The sequence below is a fragment of the Montipora foliosa genome, chromosome 1 (assembly GCF_036669935.1).
Source record: "Montipora foliosa isolate CH-2021 chromosome 1, ASM3666993v2, whole genome shotgun sequence".
In the NCBI taxonomy this organism is placed as follows: Eukaryota; Metazoa; Cnidaria; class Anthozoa; order Scleractinia; family Acroporidae; genus Montipora; species Montipora foliosa.
Genome location: NC_090869.1, coordinates 58,481,665 through 58,486,771, shown reverse-complemented (window position 1 = coordinate 58,486,771; position 5,107 = coordinate 58,481,665).

The following is a 5,107-nucleotide window of genomic DNA, read 5'->3' as shown; positions in this document are numbered from 1 at the left end:
TCACATGTACGGCTTTTAGGTAGAACAGATTTCTTATGTAAATGCATTTGTAAATTCATGAAATTACAGCATATAAATAAAGCAAATCGCTACTCGCTACTCGTTAATCGCACTGAGCGGCTGGGCCATGTGGAAAAATTATTTAAATAGTGAGAAGATATCTCTCCACTTATGTCCAGGTTTGACCCTAATTAGATGCAGGCCCGATTTTGATATCCAACACGAAGTGTCCCTTTAAGTCTAAGCATTTGCTACCTATTTTCAACAACAAGATAAGGATAAAGGTGAGCGTTGGTTTTAGCTTTGGGTAAATGCAGCAGTTAATCTTTCCTTAAAGAGCAGCATCTGGGGGACACTTTGTGACGTAAATTGTCTGTATTTCGAGTCACGAATGACGCTGAAGTTGGCGAGAAAAGCAAGGGGACACTTCGTGACGCTTATTGAAATCCGCGTGCATCTAATTAGGGTCAAACCTGGACATCAAGATATTTAGGTTGTAATAAATAAACAAATGCACACATAAACACACGAAGAAAAATATTTAAACTGTAATAAAAAAACAGATACACAAACATTGTACAAAGACGAATAAACAAAGAAGCAAAAACAAATACATTAGCTGATACAAATAGTTGATATCGACTTGAAGTGGGATTGCATCGTCGAAAAAACAAAAACTGACTAGATTAATACAAAACGAAAGGGGTTCAATTTAAAAAAAACCTTACCATTCACATGCATAAAAAGAATAACCCTACCCAAAAAAAGTCAAAAACCGTTGATCTTTTTGGAGAAAATTCACACAGAGTATAATGCACTTGTCAATAGGCCAGTTTTGTATTCTAACGATTGGACTGGATCTAGCATGAAATGGAGGCTAATGCGGGCAAATTAATTTGCATTTGAAAAGATTTGCCCGCCTTAGCCTCCATTTCATGCTAGATCCAGTCCAGCCGTGAGAATTCGAAAATGGTCTATTGAAACTACGGGCGATTTTCGTGTGCTGGCTTGCAGTCGTCACGCCCTTTCATCCAATCAGAGAGGAGCAAACGGCATGACGGTTGCAGTCCGGCACACGAAAATCCAGTTACGCATTCTTGGAGCTTCGAATGCTGGATTTTTCGATATTATTTGAGGTCTAGCGCTTCGAGTTTTGGACGGATTTCAGATATAATCGTACGAGAGAAACCTCTCCTACTCTCTGGGAATTTGTTGGTGAAAATCGGCTCGGTGCTGGAGCGATCCGAAATCGAGCTTTCCACCCTTGTCTTTCTATTGGTACGCTTAGTTGAACGTCGAACACAAACCCTTCAAATCACTAAAATTCAGCCACAAGGATTACCACAAACAACACTTCAGGTAAAAATACTTAGATTTCATGGACTTGGATTTTATCGAAGTTATGTGAAAGACTTAGATATTAACGGTCACAGAGTTTATCCGGGCCCCCGGTGGACAACTTAACGTGCAAGTGAATAATTCAGTTTGAAATCAAAAGCTCTGTGGAAATGAAGACAGAGAAACGTACAGCCCTACTTAACGATACAAATAAGCGTTTGCCATTCTTCATAGCAAGTGGGCATGATGGGGGAAAGAATAGATGATTAAAAAAGATTTCATAGCTTACCTTCTCTGTTGTCTCTGCCATGTTGACGCTGGAACGTTTTTCGATGCTTTGATCCAGTCTTACCCCGTTGAGACTAGCGTTACAAGCCCCACGAAACATCGCCGCTAATTTTAACAATCTGTTACTGTCCCCGTCCCCCCGGAAAAATGCACAAGTCCAAAAGCGTAAAACCACCGCCATGTCCCCGATACTCCCCCGCTATGTCCCGGGGTGGAGTGGGGTCGTGGCTTCAATTGACTAGTGCATGACTAAACGAAGCAGACTGTTTACAAAGGGACTGAGTGGCGCAAAACGATTTTAAAATAGACAAGAAAAAAAAACAATATGATATCAATGTTAGCGTTAAATTTAAATTCAGGTTAATTTTAATTTCAACCTACAATAAGCCATTTTTATTTCAAACTAGGTTGAAATTTAAATTAGGAAACATCAACAAAAATCCATCAATTATTAGCAAATACGTGTGATATATTGGTAAGAAAATTGGTCCTAGAGGTGAGTGGATGAACTTAGTGTAGCTACAATTTTTCATGAGTATTTTATAAAACCCCAGAGGTTGTTAAGTCTAGGCACTGACTTTAAATGGTTAGCACTAAGGTTGGTGTTAGGCATACTGTGCATGATATTTCTATCTCAGGGCTTTTTAGAAGGACATTGTTCATTTATGAATCTCCTTAGGAGGGCAGGGGACTACAATATTGAAATATCTTCAAAAGGAATAGAAGAACTGAAACATACATGAACTATTGTTTATTGTTAATTTGTTTAGTTATTTGCTCTATCTTTTGCTTACTCAGTTCGAATTTGTAATAATTAAAAGCAAGTGAAAACAAAACTTTGAAAAGTCAGGAAAAAGGATGTCATAATCTCTTGATCAGAAGCCATTTTGTAGGCTCTTGTAAGTGTTATTCTTTTGAATTATCAAATAAAATATTTGGGGTTTCTTTTAATTTTGCTGAGTCTGTTTGTAGTGGTAATCCAAACTTTGTTATTATTTTGGCACAGTTCCCTCCAAGTTTTACAATTTGAGCAAGTAGCACATTTAGATGAAGGGGCGTTTCCTTTTCCATTTTATTAATTTTCAGCGCCTAATCCTGAAGTTCGAGCTTTAGTCTTCTTTTTCTTCTCCCCCTTCAGGTCTATGATAACTGCAGACCGTAGACTGCAGACTGCCTAAAATAGCGCTGATAAGCAATATTTAAGTCTAAGCACCTATTTTACAAAGGTTAGCTTTTAATAACTGTGATTTAGGGTTAGTCTGTACTCGGCGGTCTGCAGTTTGCAAGTGTCAGACACCGCTCTCCTTCAATATCTGGCTCATCCACTTTTTCGAATTATTGACCATTTTCATGCTCTGTATTTAATGTAACTGTGACTTGTCCACTCATTTGTGCCTTTTTGATTTCTTTTCTCCGAGAGATTCCGAATACCACTTCGTACGGCATTTTGGCAATGGTTCTGTGAATGGTTATGCGTTATTTCCAACAGAAATAAGAAAACGCTTTGGGAATACTTCCAGTGCTGGGAGACAGTCGACTGAAAGGTTTTTCCTAGCAGTGGCGGAAGAACGGATTTCGCGGATTTTGCGGAAATTTAAGCTTTTACAGTCCAACTTGTATATAACGGTCCTGTATTAAGCGGCCAGTTTTCGAAGTCCCGATTTTTTGCTTATACCAACGCTGTATTTGTTACCTGTTTTACGCGGCCACCCTATAGCAGTCCTATGTTTGTCTTTCTTTGTTATTTTTACCTGTATTAAGTGACCACCCTTGAAAAGAAACTCATTTTATGCGGTATTTTATTGCTTAAAATGCGATTCATTATCACTATATAGCAGTGTCGACAGTTAACGACTTGCTCTACAAAAACAAGTTTCAAATGCCAAAACGCCAGACGTACATGTTCGACTTTATTAAGTCGCCGTAATTCTTACTCTATGACTTAAACTTGTACAGTATTGTATAAAATTTTACTTTTAATTAGCAACATTTCCGTTATAACTGCACATTGAACGTAACAACCATGAAATGACGGAATGAGATCTTTTTATATGAACTGTAAGTCATAGAAATACAGCCGACTGTGTACCGTAGAAGAGGAAAGGGCAATTTATTGCACAATACTTTTACACCGTGTTACGTATATTATACCGTTAAGTTTACAAGTTTGCAACTTTGTTTCAAGTATCGATCGCTTTAAAGAGTGTTGATTGTCCTACTGTTTCCATGCATGAAGTGTTTTTGTATGATACGCCATTAAATTGGCATTAGACCACGCCCATTGAGTATTTTTAGTGACCCTGTATAAAGCAGCCACTTAAGCGGACAGTTCCTGAAGTCCCGAGGGTGGCCGTTATATACAGGTTCGACGGTATTTAATTCATCCCTTTAGAACTGTAAGTATATGATATCATTATACTATGTTTATATTACAGACTTTCAATTTTATACAGAAGAATTAAATGAATTATCAGTTTAAATTTCCGCAAAATCCACGATTCCGTTGCGGTAAAATCCTTCAATCGACTCACGGTCTTGCAGCACTGGAAATATCCCCGAAGCTTTTTCCTAAATGATGTTGGAAATGGTGGATTTCGTGGTTCTAGTTTGAATTTTTACCCAAAGAACAACCTTTTTCAAATGTTATGTTGAATTGCAACCAGCATGTCCATGTCTGAAGTCTTTTAAATAGCGATGTGATAGAAAGTTACATTGTTTTCAAAAATTCAACGGATCCCATAAAAAAGATGACAAGGGACAAAAAAATGACTCTCTTGCCTGAAAAGTAGTTAATTGTTTTATAACAGTAGTTTTTGCCGGAGTCGCTAAATAAATCTTAGTCCAACAGTAGCTTTCCGTCGTTTATAATTCTAGTACGCTCTAAATATTGCAGTTTGGCAATGAAAATGATGATCTATTTTGCTCTCATTCCATTTAAGCAACTGTTAGTGTACTTTCTTATTCCTTCAATCTCGGATTGCGTTAACTCTATATCGTGGGTACCTATTTCACAAAACCGTTTATGCAATAAGAATGTGGCTTTTCAACATTTACTTTTTCTTTTTTTTTCACAAAACCAAAGCAATCGCCATTGATAAGCTGTTAACAGGTTGCGAATACTAAATATTAGTGCACTTGTTCAGTTCTAATTTTGACGTAACGGGACACGCAGTAAGTTTTCTGCTGCAGGTGCTGCATTCACTTCTTATGAGTTCCAGTTGGTTCTGTTCGTTTCTTTCACATTTTGCCTGCACGTTTCCCTTTTTCCATTTGTCTACACCACCGCAATTCCATTTCTACGTAACGCAAGGTAAGGATGGTTTTCTCTTAGTCGTTTCAATAATTATCCTCTCACCTTTTCGAAAACGTTATTTTTGCAAGTCTTTCGCATGCAATATGAGGCAGTCAGTGAACTTTTTTCGGGAGGAAATATTTCTTGAAAGAGATCTTTAAGCTAAAAAGTTTTGATAAAAGGAAGATT